Source organism: Chrysochloris asiatica, unplaced genomic scaffold (assembly GCF_000296735.1).
Source record: "Chrysochloris asiatica unplaced genomic scaffold, ChrAsi1.0 scaffold00055, whole genome shotgun sequence".
NCBI classification, from domain to species: Eukaryota; Metazoa; Chordata; class Mammalia; order Afrosoricida; family Chrysochloridae; genus Chrysochloris; species Chrysochloris asiatica.
In genome coordinates, this window is record NW_006408573.1 from 16,066,849 (window position 1) to 16,086,988 (window position 20,140).

General features: G+C 44.5%; 1 protein-coding gene across 1 annotated transcript in view; it reads right to left on the reverse strand.

Annotated features, from left to right (window-relative positions):
• Positions 1-20,140, reverse strand: part of CDH11 (cadherin 11, type 2, OB-cadherin (osteoblast)) — a 220,599-nt gene that overhangs the window by 114,596 nt on the left and 85,863 nt on the right. Inside the window, exon 2 of the mRNA XM_006863584.1 lies at positions 9,335-9,459. The gene's annotated coding sequence lies outside the window, so the exon portion shown is untranslated. The remainder of the gene's footprint in view (positions 1-9,334; positions 9,460-20,140) is intronic.

A 20,140-nucleotide genomic window follows, 5' to 3' on the forward strand; every position in this document is an offset into this window, starting at 1 on the left:
TGTTCAAGTGGCAATGCTGACGATCTGAAATGGTTTCCACAATGGACCCAGCTATGGTACTTCAGCAAACTTACAGGAGTATCAGCAATTTAGAAAGGCACCTTCCCAGAAGTCCTTGCAAGAGTTTAGAAAATGTGTTTTATATTTTAGAAAAATGTTATATATACAGTTGCTATGGAAACCTAACAGCATTCGGAAGAGTGCTTTGATTCTAAAATTCAGAACCTCTTGAAAGGATGAACTTCCTGGCCCTCTGCAATTTCTCCAAAGCTTCCAAACAGAAGCAACTGCTTCCAACTGCCAGGTGCCTAGCTAAACCCTCTCCATCCTCAGTATCCACAATGAACTGGGGACAGATCTTATTCTGACCTGATACCTTTCTTTCCCGCCTCTCATAACCACCCTGGGCTCCAAGTCCCCGACAGAGCAAGGGGTAATTTGGGTTACTAGCCTCCAGAGAAAATGGTGTTTCTGTAGTTTTAGGAATCAAGAGGGACCAGGAAGGGCCGATGGGCAACCAAACCTTCCTCATGGTCCTGACTTAATGAGAAAGATGTAGATAGGGGTCAGAGAATAGCCTCAACTGGCATTGGAATTCTGTGATAAGAGGAATCTCACTGACCTTCCGCATAGCTGCAGGAGCGAACTTAGCACAGGGTGTCCACCCCAGTCCACTCGATTCTGATTCATAGCAACTCAATAGTTCAGAGGGTTTCCCAGACTGCAGTTCAAAAGCAGATTGTCACATCTTTCTCCCATAGAGCTGCTGGTGGATTCAAACTGTTGACCTTTCGACTAGTGGCTCAATGCTTAACCCATGGCTCCACCAGGGTTTCTTCAGCACAAAGTAACAAATATGTGCTTGATTTAGGACTGACTGACTGACTGAATGGCCAGGAAGTCCTCCTCAAAGATTCTGCCCCATCACACTGAGGTCCAGAAGCTTTACTCAGCCCAATGGACCAACCAATCAACCGTCATAGAATAAATTACCAATCATGCCAACCTTATGTGTATGAGAGGAGAATGGATCAAACAACCAACCAACCAACCAACCATCATAGGATAGATTACTAATCATGCCAACCTCATGTGTATAAGAGGACAGCTGTGCTCCTCAAGGTGTCTAGTCACTGATTTTTTTTAAGGAGATTGCCAAGGTATTTCTCTCAAGGCACCTCGGTGAATTCAAATCTGCAAACCAGCAGCCGACTGTGTTAACCATCTGCACAATACCTGTCTTGACAGAGAATATGAAACCCCAGGGAGCACACACACACACATCTTGGCACAGAGGATGACAGCGAGCCATGAAGGCTTGTGGGAATTACTAAAAGAATGAATGAATGGATGGATATCTGAAAGCAATCTCCTCAAGCTCAGAGAGTACGGCTGTAAAACCATACCACCCTGTCTCCCCAGGTTACTTCCTGCCAGTCATCACTCAAAGCCCTTCCCACACTGAGGACAGTGGACATCATGTCATGTGGCACAGAGAAAGAACACAGATCACCTGAGCAGTGCTCAAACACTTTGATCTTTCAAAGCAGGGAATCCTACTCCAGTCTTTGAGGCATTCTGTTGACTCTGATACGCCAAACGGAAGAGTCATGGCATCAACAGCCGGCTGTCGGAGGAAATGAAGTGATTAGATTTCACCTGGCCCATCTCTTCCCACCCTGGACCACGGGGCCAGTGCAAAGCTTGGGGAGTGTGCTCACCTGCCTGAGACCCACATCTGTTCCTGAGCTTTTGATGAGACAGGGCAAGCCCTTTCTCAAAGAGAAGCAGGAAGTGGGTATCAAATGGCTCAGAGGGGCCCCTCCTGCCAGCTCCATGCTGTGGTGAATGTGTGCTTATGACATCTCAGGAGAACTTATACCAGGAGGGACATGTTTTGGGTTTCAAGTTCACCTGGGCGCTCTCTAAACAAGTGCTGGGAAGGGGAAGTGTGCCCAGGTGTCCAAGTAATAGATATCCAAGCTCTACCTGACTGGGGATAAACCTTTAACCTAGGAAGAGTACTGCATGGGACACAGCAAATGGAATAAATCAAATCAGTGACATCAGAGAAAGTGGCTCGTAAGAATCCACTGCATTTCTTCTGTCACTTTTCTGTAGATGTGAAATGTTCCCAAATATTAAAAATTAAACAATCATAAGGGAAAAAAATGGGGGGATGTCGTAAAGATTTCTTGCTTTTGTTTTTAATCACAGGATAGAGCTATGTGTAGACTGATTTATTGCTGTTGTTGTAAGTGCCTGCGAGTTGGTTCCAACTCACAGTGACCCTGTACAGGGTTTCTGAGGAGCAACTGGTAAGCTTGAACTGATGGTCCTGAAGTTCAAAATAACCTTGCAGTCCAGTGCATTAATCCACAGTGCCACACAAACACAGCGGGGAGCAACTATGAGATGCCTGTGTTTATAAATGTGCTGGAGAATCTCTAGAAGGCCACACACACGTAGAACTGCAAAGAGTGGCTGACACCAGAAAGCAAAACTGACGAAGGAGAGACTAGGAACTGAAAAATTCACTTTTTGAATTTGAAATCATTCTTATTCCATATCTATTGAAAGATCAATAAAATGACATCAAGCCAACGTTTCAGAGGACTCTTCACTTAGTATACAAAAACGCTGGCTGTAGTGTTGCCTTTGCCTGATAAACCTTCTCAATCTTCTTTTCCTGGTAAATTCCTACTCATATTTCAAATCTCAACCCAAAGGGCACCTCCTCACTGAAGGCTTCCCTGATTGACTCCAGCAGAGTATCCTCTCTCCCTGCTGAGGACTTCCTCTCCAGAATCCATCGTAAAAAGGGGCCTAAGAGGAGGAAGTATAAATAGCTCTGTGTCATTATTTGTTGGCAGGTCTGGCTCCATCTCAAGAAGGGGGCTTGCTGTGGGTGAGGCTTTGGTTTCATTGGTGCTTTGATATGGGTAATTGGTTAGTGGATCCCCAGTACCTAGTCCAGAGCCTAAAGTAATGATGGTTCTCAAGAGATGATTGGTAAGTGAATAGCGGCTACAGGAGAAAGGTGAAGGGTCTATAAAGATTTTTAGCCTTGGAAACCCTATGGGGCACTTTTCCTCTGTCCTCTAGGGCTGCTGAGAATCCGGCTTGTCTTTGTCTTGGATCATTGTTAACATCAGAAGCACTCTCTGCCTTTTGTCCACCATGAGTTGAATAAAGCAGGATGGAAGAACCCGAACACAGGTGGGGTGTTTTTTTTTTTTTTTTTCTTTGCTGTTGATCCCGGAAATGCCACCTGGCATGTATGTGCTACATGCAATGGTGAGAGGACCTTAGTGGTGACAGTCATGCTGGATACAGTCTGCAAAGTCATACAGGTGAACTCTGCCTGTCTATGATTCAATTACACTAACTACAGATGGATCCATGGCCTGTTTCTCCACAGTTTCTCCACAGTGGCCCAGATCCCAAAATAGGACATATGCATTCACAGACAGACCCAGCGGGCATGGAGTAAGAAGCAGGCTGCCAGCATTTCAAAATGTCAGGGACACAGCTGAGCCTAGGGAACAGTCCAGCACAGGTGAGCTGTCCCCAGCAGCTCCGCGAAACTGCCTTCAATGCAAATGAGAGTTAAGTGGATGACCTGTGACCAATATGTCCTGTTGATTATTTCCCAGGAAGGTCTCAATGTCTGTAGGCTTTTCATAATCATCCACAAGTTCCCTTCACTTTTCCAAGACATTTCTTTCTGCACGCAAGTCCCCTGCTAAAATCCCAGCTGGGCAGCAAGGCAGAACAGTCCTGGTAATTCCTCCCGCTCTGAGAAGGTATCTGAATAAGACAGGTGTCAGAAAGAAGCTCAAGTGGATTTCTCTAGTAATCAGCCAGCCTGTCACAGACCTGATCCTGTAAGCCCAAAGTATGTCACTGCCATTTGTTAGAAGTTCCTCTCTCTGTGTCTCCCTGCCTGGCTTCCCACCTCTCTGCCCATCCTCCTCTGGACACAGGAAATCCTATCAATAAAGCAAGAAGCTCAACTAAAAGCTGAAAGGACTGTCCCACTGCACCCATGCTGTGGTTCTTCAAGACGGCTACATGAATTAGGCTAATTTTGCCTTTCTTCTTCTTGGGCCAAAAGCTATGCAGAAATCCTTGACATAGGCTGTTCTTAAATCTCTATGTGGGAATAAAAGAAGATGTCCAGCATATTTCCTAGAGAAGAAATTAAACTCAAGTCCTTTCTATTTACCTTTTTATTCTGTTCCATCAATACCTCATTCTAATTGTCCCCATCAGCTAGCAAAATAGGAAATGTCCGTTGCATATCCTATTGAAGGAGTGAAAGGGTTAATGAATCGATAAGATCCATCTGGTTTGTTAGAAATAAGCTGATCACCATTCAGACATTTCCACAGGAGTGACGCGCTCTGTCTGCTAAGTTGGGCTTCGGAGCAACTGAATGCGAATACACAAATGAGAGACGAGACCGCCAAACCAAGTCCAAGTCTTATCAGTTCATCGGTAGGAAACCCAACTCCGCCTCTATTCTTTGTTTTCATTTTACTTGGTTTCTGCCCATAATAAACACTGACCAGACCGTGAGCAAAATAAGTAAGGTTCCCCAAGTTAAGGTGTTGACTTAGGGCCCCTGTCACAGGATGACCGTCTGGGTAATATTGGTTACTTACATTGCAGAAAATGTCTTTGGTCCACAGTGTAACAAACAGATTCATTGTGTGAACAAGCAGACAAAGGCTCTAGTTCTCTGGCTAATATCAGACATCTAGGGTTAAGGGTTCGGGCTCTGTACGTACCAGGTGCGTAGTCAGAGACACATTAACTAGCTCTCTTCTTCTATCAAGCTCCATTTTATCATTTAGAACATTTTGAATTTTGAAAAACAAGCAAAGACATCATTTCTGTGGAGTCTGTTCCTCTTCAGAACAGAACCGCACTTTGGGAAGTAGATAACCAGTCCATTGTTCTGAGGCCCCATTGTGAGAATTTGAACCAAGAAACTTTCAGTGAGTAGCCGAATGCTTAGCTATTTGTTTTACTCAGGGACTTCATATAATATATACATATGTTGTTGTTGTTGTTGTTAAGTGCCATCGAGTCAGGTCCGACCCATAGCGACCCTGTACAGGGTTTCCGAGGGTGTAAATCTTTACGGGAGTAGAAAGCCTCATCTTTCTCCCGCGGAGCGGCTGGTAGTTTCGAACTGCTGACCTTAAGGTTCGCAGCCCGATTCGTAACCACTACGCTACCAGAGCTTATTAATGTTTTATTGTGAATTATGTGATAGTTTACACGGGAGAACATTAGTTTTACATTCATCCTATCGTATATCATTTCATTGCCATGGTTACAATCCCTTCATGTATCATCAACCAACCAAAGGGTATACCCTACAAGCCTGCCCCCCAGTCATCAGCACACAGCCCCTCTCCCTCTCTGGGTCTAAAGTCCCCAGCTGCTCCATCTTTCCAAGCCATCGTCTCTGCCTCCATCTCAGGCATCACTGCTTCTCTGGGTAGGGTCCTGCTCTCTGCTTTTCTCCCTTGATGGTCCTAGGGACCTCCGCTCCTAGACTGCAAAGTTAATCACTCCCTTCCTTGCTACAAAACATCTACTTTTACATTTACAAGCTTCACAAGCAGTCCTGATAACAATTATTCACTATTGTATCATAAGAGAGAGACCTATCTGCTTTTCCTTTCATCAGTCCCGCCCAGACAGATTGTATACTACTCAGTGGAGATTCTACCTTCCTCCATGACTTCTGGATCTAGGTTCCCCCTTGAAAGCTTGTAAGCCAGTCACTTCTTGCCTTTGTAGTGCCCCCATTTTGGGTAGCCAATGTCCAAGTTGCCCATCCCTGTCTACTCTGTGTATGGAGGTGGTGGGAAGGGATTTCATACTAACAAACCCGCTGCCTTCTACTTGATTGTGACTCACAGCGGCCCTTAGAACAGAGTAACTGCTCCTTAGGTTTCTGGGATGGGAGCAGTCAGCCTCATCTTGTTTTTAAAGAGCTTGCCACTATGTTTAGCACATACTGAGTACACGATGCCTAGTGATTGCCATTATTCTCTATGGTTAACATTGGCTATAACACTCCTCAACTTCTTCTCAAATATACTGAAGACAGTCTCTATCCATAGATTTAATGAATATTTATTGAGATCCTACTTTGGGCTAGGCACAATGCTTACAACAGACGCATATTGCTGTTGTTAAGTGCCATTGAGTCGGTTCCAACTTATAGTGACCTTGTGTAGGGTTTCTGAGGAGCAGTTGGTGGGTTTAAACCATTGGCCTTGTGGTTAGCAGTCCAGTGCAGATCCTACAGCGCCACACCAAGACTGTTAAATACCAGAAGCATAGTGTTGTGTTGCAAAGTACCATGAAGTCAGTTCTGACTCATAGCGACCTTGTGTAGGGTTTTGAAAGAGGGGCTGATGGATTTAAACCACCAAGCATGCGGTTAGCAGTCCAGTAATGATTCTATAGCGCCATACCAGAACCATGATGGTCTCAAAATTAGTTCTTTCCTCAAGAGCCTCCAAGTCAATCAACAATTATATATGAAGAGGTGAAACAGAAGGCATTTTAAATGCAATGAAACAATTCTGTATCATACTATATTGGGATATCTGACATACTGCAGTTGCTGGGAGTCTAAACACTATATAAGACAAACAGTAAACTCTAAGGTAAACTATAGACTTTGTTGTTCTTGTTAAGTACCGGTGGAGTCATCCTGATTCACAGCAACCCTGTATAAGGTTTCCAAGGCTGTAAATCTTTACCAGAGCAGGAAGCATCATTTTTCTCCTGCAGAATGACTGCTGGATTTGAACTGCTGACCTTGTAGATAGCAGCCCAACATGTAACCCACTATGATACCAAGGCTCCTTTGTTGTTGTTGTTGTTAAGTGCTGTCAAGTCAGTTTCAACTCTTAGAAATCCTGTATAGGGTTTCCAAAGAATGGCTGGTGAGTTTAAACCACCAACCTTGCACTTCAAAAGACCTTATGGTCTAGTACATTATCCCACCTATTATGAATCGGGCTGTGAACCTTAAGGTCAGCAGTTCCAAGCTACCAGCTGTTCTGCAGGAGAAAAATGAGGCTTTCAGATCCCGTAAAGATTTACAGCCTTGGAAACCCTGCACAGGGTCGCTATGGGTCAGAATTGACTCGACAGAACTTAACAACAACAACATACTACTACTATTGGGAGTCCTGGTGTGGTGCTGTGGGCTAATGTGTCATACTGCAAAGTTATTTGAACTGCAAGGTTGGTGGTTCAAGCTCACCAGCTGTTCCTTGGAAGCCCTATACAGGATCGCTATGGGTCGGAATTGACTGGATGGCACTTAACAACAACAAGAAGCTATTATTAATTAAAGGAGTCCTGGGAATCCTAGTGTAGGCTCCTTTATGTAATAATAGTATAGGTCGATCAACTTAACAAATATTCCACACTCATGCAAGATGTTCATAATAGGAGAAACCATATGCAGAGGGGTCGAGAGCAAGCAAGGGGGCTATAAAAAGCTCATAAACAAATCTGTTATATTTCAAGTCCACATTTTCCAATAACGCATTGAAGTCCTCTCATCTATGTAAACTCATTGTGTTTCCTGCACAGTTTTTCTGTTTGCCTCAAACTGCTCTAAAATGCAACGTGTATTAAAAAGAATAAATAAAACTGAATATAAAAGAACGACAATTACAACTCAATGTGAAAATCATGGTAAATGGTGCAATCTTGGCTGCTAAGAAGTTGTCTAGATTGATACTCAGAGCTCAGCCTTAGGGGATCGGAAAGGGCTCCTCATGGAATGCATGCTAGCCAAGCTAAGCTGTAGCGATGAGCCCGAGTTGGCTTGTAAAGTCAGCAAGAGACAAGAAGGGGCTTTGGGGAAATGCTGCATGTACCCTGTTTGTACTTTCCACATAGGATGTATATGAGAGTCCGTGGGGAGAGAGGGCATCTAAGTGATGAAAGGGGATGGTGAAACAGAGGGTCCGTTTTTAAAGGGTCCTGGAAGCTTGTTAAGCATTCAGGTCTTTAGCACTGTGTGCCTTGAGTGGAGAAGTAATATAAAATCTTCACTTGGGACACTAGTTACGATGTGTCTAGAAGATAGTTCATTCTGGAGCTGCCAGGAGAAAAGGCGAAAAGACCCGATAGGTGGCAGTAAGGTAGGAGAAAGAATGTGGCTTGGCTGTGGTAATGGTAGTGGGGACAGGACCAGGTAGGAAGAGAACAGAGATCTCAGAGGGGAGAGCCAACAGGGGTCTATATGAAGAGATACTGTTAGAGATGAGAGATGGAAATGCGTCAGGGACTCATGCCTTGTTTCAAGCATGGGTGATGGGAGTGGGGGGCACGAGAGAGAGAAATTAAAGGATTAAAGGATCAGCTGGATTTGGTGCCTTTATCTGAGGCACCTCCCAGACATTTACAGGAAGATGAGTCATGGATACTTGAATAGATAGGCCTATAATCCCAAAGCGTGAAAGTCTGGGACCCCAAAGTATGAAAAACCCTGTCCTTGTTATTAAGTGTTATTAAGAGTCAGTTCCCATCCATAGCAGCCTTGTATAGGGTTTCCGAGGAGTGGCTGGTGAGCTTGAACCGCCAACCTTGTGGTTCAAACTGACTCTACAGTTCAGAGCATTAACTCCAGAGCACCACATCCATCTGGATGTTTGGACACACTATAAAAATAGCTCCAATCACCACCAAGTAGATGGAGAAGACAAATGGATTCTTAGAATCTTTATACTTCAGAACTGCTATAGATCCTTGGTCCAACCACCCTTGTGACCCAGCAAAGAGCTCATTTGCCTAAGGGCACACAGACAGATGGCAATGCTGGGCCGGGGCCTTGAGACCAGGCTTCCTAGCTCATGGCCTAGTGCTTCATCCCTGGAGGCTTACAAGGTCAACTCTCCTAGTCCCTCTTCTTCCCTGGAGGATATAAGCCATCTTGTGCATATTTGAATGCGTTTCCAAAGGATGAAAACACTAACATGACAGCTGTCTGTCAATCTTTCTAGCTGAGTTTTTGCTAAAGATAAAATTCCCTAAAGTTCCTTCTCTCTCCTCTGAATTTGTTGCCAAAGAGATTACTACTCCTGTGCTGACACATGGTTGGTATTCAAGACAAGAATGGAATAAGCACATTCCTCAGGCTTTTCCCTCCCTCAGTGTTTCTACTAAGCTTTGTGGTGAAGGCCCGAATGAAGTCAAGTTTATGGAGATGGCTCTTAGAGCTAGAGGTGGGCACAAGTCCATTTCCATGTGAATAATAATCTGCGAATCAGGTAGACCATCTTACCTTCTTCACCCATTGGACACTTGCTGCCAATTTCTGTAACACACTCCACCCATCTGATTGTTCACTCAACAAATAACAACAGGAATGGAAGTCACAGGACCACTGAGTCAAGAAAACAGTGATTTCTGCAAAAGACAAAAAAAGAAAGAACGATTAGTAACCTACAAGTGGGCCAACTAAAGTGATAGTGCTACAGAGTGGCTCTTGGGGACATGTTCACATATGTGCACAGCCAAACAAGGATTACCCCTAACACAATGGACCATGAACTGAGCCCTCCGATGTAAGCACTGGATTGTTAACCAAAAGTTCGGTGATTCAAACCCACCAGCCACTCCTTGGAAACCCTATACAGGGTTGCTAAGAGTCAAAACTGACTCAAGGGAACTTAAGAGCAACAATGGAGATTTGCCCTGTGGGTCCTTGATCATTCTGAAAGCCCACTCTGTTTGTTCTACAAAAATAATCCAAATGACACCCCTTACCAGAAGGAGCTCTGGTACAGTAGTGGTTACCAGTCAGGTTGTTAACCTCAAGGTCAGCAGTTCGAACTACTAGCATGTCTATATCTACATGGTGCGGGGATTAATGCACTGGACTGCAAAGTTAGTTTGATCTGCAAGGTCAGTGGTTCAAACTCACCAGCCGCTCTTAGGAAACCCTATACAAGGTCACTATGGGTTGAAAGCAACTCAACGGCACTTACCAAAAACAACAACAAAGACATACAGCCTCAGAAACCCTGTGCAGGGTTGTTATGAGTCAGACCCGACTCCAAGGCAAACCACCACCATCCCTTCCTAAAACCATCCCTATTCACCTATTTCCAGGAGTCAGTGATCTCTTTCAGACATCAAATTCCCACTCCATGTCTCTTACGGTACTAATTACAGTTACCAATTAGTCATGGATTCTTTGTTGTGTGCTGCTGAGTCCCACAGGGCAGGGCAGTAATGTCCCATAGAGTTTCCTAGGCAAAGTTCGCCACGTCTTTTTTCCGATTCCTATTTTCATGGAGCATGTGCCGTTCACTTACTATGTGCCAGGAACGGACCCTCCTGGGCACAGGAAATACAGAATTGAGTAAGACAGCCTTTTTCTTTACAAGATTACAATCTAGAAGCTGTTGTTATTGTTAAGTACCGTCGAGTCAACACCGATCCATAGCGACCCTATATTGGGTTTCCGAGGAGCAGCTGGTGAACTTGAATAACTGACCTTACAGTTCAAATGGCTTTGCAGTCTGGCACATTAACCCACAGCGCCACACCAGGAGGTAGAGAGAGAAATATAAATAAGTTATCACAACATGCAAATTGGGAAAAATTAAACGTTAGTTATTATGTGCCATCGAGTTGGTTCCGACTCATAGTGACATTGTAAAGCATGGGTGGGAAATCTTTTTACTAACAAAATGTATGACATCATTTCATACAAAATTATCAACTTGAAAATTAACCTACTATATTTGGTCAAACATTTAACTAACTCTCACCTAATGTGATAGAGTCCTGGTGTGGCACTGTGGGATAATACACTGAACCACAAGGTTGTTTTGACCTGCCAAGTCTGTGGTTCAAACCCACCAGCCGCTCCTCAGAAACCCTATATAGGGTCACTATGAGTTGGAACCGACTTGATGGCACTTAACAACAACAATGTGATGACTGGAACTTCAGCTGCCTTGCAAAGCTAGATCACATAGTTTTGCGAGCCAGATGTTCACCACGCCTGCTGTATAGTGTTTCCGAAAGCGGCTGGTGGGTTTGAACTGCTGACCTTGTGGTTACCAATCCAGAGCTTATCTTACAGCACCATGCCAGGGTTCTGTATGTCAGAGGTACCACTGAAACCAAACCTAATGCTACCCACTGCTGTCAACTGGGCCTCACAGTCTACGACCGAGTACAATGATTTCATTGCATAAATAGATCACCGAATATTTCTCTTGTAGAACGGCTGGTGGGTTCAAACCACTAACCTTTCAATGAGCATCCAAGCACTTTAACCACGGTGCCACAAAGGCTCTTTTGGTACTTTGATAATAGATCTAACGCCTACAACATTCTAACTAGGTGCTTTCATGCATTAACTCTAGCATCAACAGCGAATCTGATGCTGAGCCATTGGAACCCACACTCTATCTCACTGCAAACACAAACGCTCTCCTTCCTAAAGTGAGGAGCACTGTTCTGGTACTCCCAGACCGTTATGAAGGGACAGGCTTGTGGAAGGGCACACCAGGACTGTGGTGGTGGTGGTGGTAGGAGATGCCATCTCCATGCCAGCAGACCAGAGCTCTGGAGTGACAGAGCAGCAGTTCTTCCTAAAGGTGACACCCCTTCCCCCCCAAGACAAAACCCTGGATCTTCTGTGTGGGAGTTGCATTGTGTCCGGATCCTAGTCATATTCATCCCAAATCTCCCAAAGTGTCTACCACATTTCCTTGCCTGGAGCAGCTGTTCAATGTATATCTGTTGAATGAATGAAGAGAAGAATATGGCATGTCTGAACAGCTGTCGTCTTTAAAAACCGAGGCACTGAACCAAGGAAGGTGCAGGCTGGCATCGCTTCCTGAATACATAGTATAAAGGAATTCTTGAATGTCCTTCATCTCCAGAGCTTCTATCTTCTAGGACAAACAGCCTGCACTGGAGTCCAAAACAACCTCATACTTTGACTGTACTGTGTTTCTTTCTGGATCCATTTTCCTTGTCTCATCTCAGTTCCTTCTAACTGTTCCTCCCACTCAATACTCCCTCCCTAATAAAACACTAACAAAACCCTTCTTAGCATAAGGGTTTAGATGAATTGAGTATCTAGGAGAATTTGTTAGCAAGAAGAACAGTAACAATAGCACAGTGTGTTCTGTTCCCAGGATGTTATGGACATAGTACCAATGGGATTATTCCCAGATGGACATGGCGTCACAGAGGAGCAACATATCACTGATGAAAAGCCGGCCTCCAGAATGGCTCCCAGTGAACACATGAGGTCTCCATGAGTTGGGTATGACTCAACAATATAAGGCAGCAGGAGCAATGAGCCATATTCCTATATCCCTATCATGACACCTACTCATGAATGTCTCTAGTGCCCTTTCACATGAATCTGAGCAGACCCGAAGGTGATGTAGCAAATGCTTCACTAAATGACTTCAGAAGCAGAGTCACAAGTAGCCTTGTGCTCTTGGAAAGCTTATTCTGGGAGGAGTCAGAATACTCTAGGACCACCACGCTGTGAGGATGCTGCAGCTGGCCGTGTGAAGAAGACACATGGATAAGGACAGAGATGTCTGTCCAATTCCAGTCGTTCCAAACATCCAATTGGTGGCACCAACACGGAAGTGTAGATGCCCTCTTAAAATCCAACCCAGTCCATACTTCATATGACTCCACTCATCTGACTGCATAGCATGGGAGACCCCAAGTATGAACTACCCAGCCGAATCCTATCAACCAACAGAACCAGAAGAGACAACAAACTGATATTACAAGCCACTACAACCACCCATCTGGTACTGTGGGTTAATGTGCTAGACTGCAAGGTCAGTTTGAAGCACAAGGTCAGAGGTTCAAGCTCACCAGCTGTTCCTTGGAAAGCCTATACAGGGTCACTATGGGTCAGAATCACCACCCATCTGTCAGTTGGCCATACTAGGAAGGCTGTGTGTGGCTACGACACTAGGAGCTCTGCCACCAATATTTCAAATGCCAGCAGAGTCGCTCATGGTGGACACTGGAGCTTCTAGACTAAGATACACAAGGAAGAAAGTTCTGGCCATCAAATTCCAAAAATCAGCCAATGAAAAACCTATGGCTCATAACAGACTGCTGTCCACTATGGTGCTGGAAGATGAGCTCCCTAGGTTAGAGGACACTACACCACAGCCCCAACAAAGGACTTGAACATTCATGATCATGAAGCTGGCACAGAATCAGGCAATGTTTTATGCTACTATACATGAAGTCGCCATGAAATAGAACTGACCTGATGGCAGCTAACAACAGGAAGCCCCTTAGTTTTGAGGTGCTAAGTTGCTCAGCACCAGAATGCTATAAACAGGAAAGAATGCACAGCTAGTGCAAGGTCATAAGTGAGGATGCTCTGTAAATATTCACACGAAATCCTTGATGGCTGTCATGAGCCCTATCTGATGCCACAGCTCAAGGCGATACGATTCTTGCCCAATGCACAGAGTCAACAACGCCCCAGATAGGATCCAAATCCAACACTACAAACGCACAGCCTGTGTTCCCGCTGTTTCCCTCCCCCGGTCTCCAGACAGTCTGATCCTGTGCAGCTGTATCTTCTGCTTAATTTCCTTTAAAAGGTCACAACTCAAATCTATAAAAATGAATCGCACCCCTACTCTGCCTTGCATTTGTTGCCTCTCTGCAAAAGGTTTCCTCTAAATCTCCTTTCTCCATCAGCCTGCACAACTAATGAAGAAGTTTGGAGGCAAGTCAAAGTAGATGGAAGACTTGCCTACAAATTCTGATCACTGTAAACCTTTGAGAAAGAGGAGCTGCAGCCCCCCTGAGAAATGCGGGTGTGCAACTATAATATATTTCTTAGAAAAGAAAAATAAAGATGGATATAAGAAATGGAAATTGTTCTTTGCAGTTTCAGGAGAGTGGATGGGGGAAACTGTTTTGGGGTCTAGGAGGGCTGTGCGTTCAGATATGTAGTAGGTCTTCTGTTTCTGGATGAGCTTGGTTAGAATGGTCAATATTTACAATCTTGGAAACCCTATACAGGGTTGCTATGAGTCGGAACGGCTTTCACGGCATACCACCACCCTTGGTGGCACAAACGTTTGAGTGCTCACCTACTTGTCAAGAAGTTGGCAGTTCAAATCCACCCATAGGCACATTGGGAGACAGGTCTGGTAATATGCTTAAGGAAGGTGACAGCCTTGGGAACCCTATGGAGCAGTTCTATTTGGATCACGGAGTTGTCATGAGTGGGAATCAATTGGAAAGCAGCTCCCAACATCCACCCCAAATCTCCTGCTGCTCCCAGACCTGAAATCTGGGATCCCTGTGGAGCCACCCAATTACAACCCAGCGCTGCAGCATCACCTACTCAAGACTTCTCAACGTCATTTTCTGGGGCCTGCTAGCCATCACAGACCCCCTCAGAGCAGATGCCCTGATTGTGATCAGCTCCTTCTTACCGCTGCACTTGGCTGCCCACAGTACTAAGCCTCTTACGGGCACAGCTACTACATGCCATGCGTGACTTCAGAGAGAGTGAGAAATCAGGGAGAGGTGGAAAGCAGGGGAAGAAAATACTTGGTGAGCATACCCAAATCGGGAGGGGAGTCCGGGCAGGACATGGGGGGTGACGGTGACAGCTCCCCTTTTACTCAGTGGAAGGTGGGGCATAAAGGCCATTGCCCTTCCCTTTGATGCCTGAGACTGTGTTTCCTTCTCTTAAAATTCTGTTTCAGATCAAATGACTTGGCAGACAAAGTTCTACGCATGGGTCATCTTCCAGACTGTGTGCTTGGCCTGACCAGGAATGTGCTGGAACAACTGGGGATGCTGGAGATGAGGGCAGGGCTGAACCTATATGTGAATTTGAATGAGATCATCTCATTCTCACCTACTTCACCAATACCTTCTTCAGTGTCCCAGACCACTAGGAGGGATGCATTTGAAGGGGAAGGGTTATGGTGAAGACGAGCTTTCTGTGTGACCAATATATTTAATCCTCAACATAGCCCTCAACTCCCATTTGACAGATGAAGAGACTGAGGCTAAGTGGAAAATGTTCAAGTGCACACAGCAATGGAGCAGCAAAGAACAGACGGAACAAGTCTGTTCCTTCTCCCCTATCTTGAAGACCCTGCAATGCGACCCACTTCCCTGGGCAAATCATTCCTCTGTTATGTGACCACAGATTAACTTCGAGTTCTCAGGAGAGCAACACAACAAGGAACTTCAAATATTTTTGTGGGGAGTGGTCCAACGCAAACTATTATTAAATATATAGGAGAGTGAAACCTGTAAGAGCAGGAACTAGAAGGGACTGCCTTGCTTTTTTCCAGGTCTAACAAGCTTTCTGTCTTTGACAAAGTGCATCCACCACTTTTTTTCTTTTAAATAATTTTCTACTTAGTGGGAAACATTTGCGTTTTCCTTCTTTGATACATTTCTGTTTTACACAGGTTCCACCATCACCTGGAAGATTATCACAGCTTAAAACTACTGTGGAGCAGCTCAAATCTGCACACATGGAGCCAGCTCAACAATTAGCAAGTTTTCAAACTTTTATTGGACAACGAAGGCAAACAGCAACAGGCAAACACTTTCCTGTGGGGAGTCCCGGTGTGGAGCTGCAGGATAATGCGCTGAACTGCAAGGTCAGTTTGAACCTCAAGGTCAGTGGTTCAACCCCACTACCCGCTCTCCTGGGACACCTTACACAGGGTTGAACCAACTTAACAGTGCTTAACAACAACAACAACATAAAGACCAAACTGTCTTTCTGCTGAGTGTTCTTTGGTTTCCTTGTTAGGCAGGGAGAAGGAGCAGCCCCCAACAAGCAGCCATACGTTCGGGCACCATGCACACAGGATCTCCTTCCTTCTCGGGTATCACATGTTTCTGACATTGTTGAAGGGATGAATAAGCCCAATTAATAATTGTCACCAAGACTTTTTCTTTCCTGTTACTGCCAAAGTTCCAAAACCATATGGTGAAGCATGTTTTGTAAGATAGGATTACAGATTGTGGATTTTAAAAACAAGTGAAGTAGAGACCTACCGAGTGTGAGGGAACAGGAATTAAATCCAAACTTGGCCTCTTTCAAACTAGTTTGACACCGGGGAAATAACAAGTCTATGAGCCTCAGTTTTCACACCTGCAGAATGGGGACAACGATAACTGGTGTGTGAGGTTACCATGAAGAATAGCAATATAAATGTAATGCAGTACCTTCTGGTCCACACTGAATCATCTGCTGCTGTGATCTGCTCTCAGGCCCCCTACTCATAGAGACCCACACACAACAGCACAAAGCACTTCCCACTCCTGAGCCTTCCCCATGAACCTTAGGATCTATAAGGTTTTCATTTGCTAATTTCTGAAAGTAGATTGCCAGGCATTTCTTCCTAGTTCATCAGTCTGGAAACTTTACTGAAACTTGTTCATCATCACGGCAATACGGAAGCCTCCACCGACTGACAGGCAGGGGCTGTGCATGAGGTAGAGTGGTCAGGAATTGAACCCAGGTCTCCAGAGTCCTGGTGTGGCACTGTGGGTTAATGTGTCAGACTGTAAAGCCGTTTGAAGTAGAAGGTCGGGGGTTCAAGCTCATCAGCTACTCCTTGGAAACCCTATACAGGGTCGCTATGGGTCAGAATTGACTCGACAGCACTTAACAACAACTCCTGAATGGAAGATGATAATTCTATCAAGAAAAGACCAATGCCCTCAACATTCAGTAATTGTTGTGTTTAAGTGCCTCTGAGTTGGGTCTGACTCATAGCCACACTGTATAGGATTTCCAAGGAGCGGCTGGTGGGTTTGAACCACCGACCTTGTGGTCAGCACTCCAGTACTTATCCTATAGTACCACATCTAGACTCCCACTCAATAATTAGTAGCTGTGATTATGAAGATGCGTTGTTGTTAACTGTTAAGTGCCATCGAGTTGATTCTGACTTACAGAGATCCGACTGCTAACCAACCTTGTGATCAGCAGTCCAGTGCTTAATTTACAATTGCTGAAACAGTGTTTTATCAATTGTACATGATTTTAAAATTGGATTTAGATTTTATCACATATGTTAGCGTAGTGGTTACGAATCGGGCTGCGAACCTTAAGGTCAGCGGTTCGAAACTACCAGCTGCTCCGCGGGAGAAAGATGAGGCTTTCTACTCCCGTAAAGATTTACACCCTCGGAAACCCTGTACAGGGTCGCTATGGGTCGACTCGATGGCACATAACAACAACAACAACATATGCTACTCACAAAACCCTATGGTAGATATATAAGCATCCATGCAGAATATTAATATATCTGCACAGAATGTTGCTGCTGTGTGCTGGTGAGTTAATTCCAACGCCCTAGAGACCCCAGTACGACAGAGTAAACTGCCCCCGGGGTGTTTGCCGGGCTGAACCCCTGGTGTCTTCTGCAGAGCCTCTGGCGGACTAAACCCGCTGACTTTTCACTTCACTGTCATGGCATCACCAGGGATCCTGGCACATTTCATAGATTGTCATACCAGTGACTCTGCTCACATGGATTTATAAGAATTCTCACCCTTTTATTTTATTTTATTTTAGAGAAAAAAATGAACTCCGGCTACATGCTGAAGGGTGTCCAGTGGCCCATAACTCACACCTCCATGCAAAATCTTTAAGGCGCGGCTCCTCGAGGTTGCACAGAGGGATCACATCCAACGTCGATGTGTAATTACAAGAAAACATCCATAAAGAGTTCCCGGGCTCCAAATGGATTTGACACAGTGGCCCTTTAAATCAAACTCTGAACATGATAATCTTGATTTCCCTTTGGTCGTTTTTCTAAGTAAGCCATGCCTTCAGAGGTACCTAATACAAAGCGACAACCTTCGCCAATTTCCAAAGCACCCATGGATGGGCAGCGAGAAAGGCTATTGTCACTATGGTAATAACAGCACAATACCTGATGGCCAATGGACAGCCAGGAGGCGCAGGCAGGGGCTGAATCCGCCATTGTCCAGCCGATAAAAAGATTAGAGACGCTGAAAAGCCGGAGAGCGGGATCTCACAGCCCTCTCCCGGGGCCCTGAAAGGCCCATTGTGCCACCACCATAAATTCTGGGTTCCCGGGGCACTTGACAACTGAAGCGGGGGTGGGCAATAGAATTCTTATGTCCAACAAAACACTCCTTGTCCACTGCCAGTCTTATCAGCCGCATTTACAAATGTCTTTCGTTGTACCCAAATAATTCCCTATTAGAAGAGCTATTGGGAACAGAACTAAATAAATATTCACAGCCTTTGTAATATCTTTGGGAAATGAATAAACACACTGTCATCTAGCATATGAGCTAGCCTCCTGTGACTCTCTACATTTTCTCCTGATTTCTCGCCTAAATTAATGCCATTTCACTTTGTCCCTTTCACACGTCAACAGTTGCAATACGGGAAGCCCCAATCTTATTTGTTATTTACTATATATGCTCGATGTGACTGCCTTGTGCTTCCAGATGCTTTTTATCCTCCAAAGAATCCTCCCAGCGTTATAGGGAAGGATCTTGTTTTATTTCATTCATACGTCGTCCTCGTAGGACCCAAACTGCAGAGAAGTTAAATAACTAGTCCCAGCTAACAAAGGTAATTAGTAGCAGGATAGGAATTCTAGACTAGAGTCCACTTGCTCAGCTCTTCCCAATTTGCCATCATAATATCCCTATCGGAACAAACAGAGAATAAAAAGTCAGAAAGAGAAGAAAACTCTAAATGCATCCACAAAAAAAGTCCCAGATGTACGTGGAATCTATTTATACTATTGTAAAACCTGAGAGTGCTTAGAATAGAAGTAAAATGCAAAGGCTTTCTCCAAGAAAGCATATTTTATTTTTCCCTTAAAGGTTAGCAATTTTACTCTTTCCTAAAATTTTTCTTTTCCTCCTTGCAAGCAAGCATGCAAATATATATATAACCAAGCTTTAGAAGAATTCTGGGGACTGGTCAACTAGCAAAATCTTACTTACATTAGTGGGATAAATAAATAAACAAAAACAGTCAGGATAAACACAGTCACATAGATCCAGAACAGAAATTACCTATTTTTCTAGAGTTTGTTTTATCTTACAGACTCGTCGTCTTGTCACGAGTGAAAAAGCATGAAATATTTGAAAGTAAAGGCACACTGGAAAATCGACACTCCATTCTTGTCAGACTCCACCAACTAAAAGCTAGTGCATTAAAAAATCTGACTTATTAAAATGACACGGTTTTCCATGGGGTCAGAGGTCCACACCTGCATGCACCAGCTATGCCTCTCTGGCGGGTCTGGCTGCAGCCTCACTGTCCCCAAACCTCCTGCTTCAGAAAAGCTGCTGCTCTCTGTGCTGGTAGGGACCATCCTCTGTGCCTCAACATATTCTGTTCTATCTGAACTCCCTTCCATGCAATGGTCCATAACTTTAATGGAATTTTCTCCAACAGCTGGTGTCTCCAACTGGGGGCTTTAGCATACCCCTAGAGAGCCATGTTGCTTGGGGATTTCTCCCAGTAGTTGAGTTTTCTGTTACTCTGGCTGCCTGTCTCTCCCAGTGATGCAGGCATGGAAGCACTCTATCCCTTCAGGACAGAAATCACATCCAACTCATCACGATCTGACCTGAGGCTGTTCACTGAGAACCCTCTCTAGGGTTTGGCTTGTTGAAAAAAAAAGAGATGAGTAAAAACAAGTTGTTCTTGAGTTGACACTGAATCATGGCAACTCCATGTGTGTCAGAGTAGACCTGATTTTTCTGAAGTAGATTACCAGGTATTTCTTCCAAGGTGTCTCTGGGTAAACTCAAACCATCAACCTCAAAGTTAGCAGCGAATGCACTTATCATCTACACTATTCAGGGTTTCCAGTGAAACAGACAGTGACCATTAACTTATAGATACGATTTTGAAATATTCATAAGATTGAAAACATCTATTGTGTTGTAAGTACTTGATGCCAAGTGACAGGTATAATTTGTAATGTTTTTCAAGGACTGTTGAGATGTGCCCACTTGGCCTAGATTATTCAGCTTTAATAAAAGCAATGTCAAGCTGTTTGCGTTGTTTTCTAAGATAGTTAAT